The sequence below is a fragment of the Myotis brandtii genome, unplaced genomic scaffold (genome assembly GCF_000412655.1).
Source record: "Myotis brandtii unplaced genomic scaffold, ASM41265v1 scaffold27, whole genome shotgun sequence".
Taxonomy (NCBI): Eukaryota; Metazoa; Chordata; class Mammalia; order Chiroptera; family Vespertilionidae; genus Myotis; species Myotis brandtii.
Genome location: NW_005360272.1, coordinates 686637 through 687142, shown reverse-complemented (window position 1 = coordinate 687142; position 506 = coordinate 686637).

The following is a 506-nucleotide window of genomic DNA, read 5'->3' as shown; positions in this document are numbered from 1 at the left end:
TGCATGGGGGCGGTCCCTAGGCCTGGCCAGTGATCGAAGTGGGAGCCTCTGGTGTGGAAGGGCAGGTCCCAGCTGACCTCTGGGCCCTGGGCAGCACCTGGGCCCTTGGGCCCCCACGTGCCCCCCTCCGCCTGAGTCCCTATGCAGAGATGTGGTAAGCGCAGCTGGACACTGTGGGTCAGGGCACAGCGTGGGCCTCTGGGCCGGCCAGCAGTGCCGCACAAAAGCCGGGAAGGCAGCGCGCTCTTTCCCGGTTGGCCTCGCAGACCGGTTCCTGTGCGAACCCACAGGGAGCCCGACTGCCCCTGCAGTCCTGGTGGCTGTGGCCCGGCTCACCCGGAAAAGGCCGCATGGGTGCAGGGTGGGCTCCTTGTGGGCACCCAGCACTTAAGCACAGGGGCTTCCCTGGTGCGAGAGCCCTGGCATCCCAGGGGAGGGTAGCAGGGGAAGTGAGAACTAACTGCATTCTCACCACACCTCCGTCCCCATCCCCCCCGCCCCCCCCT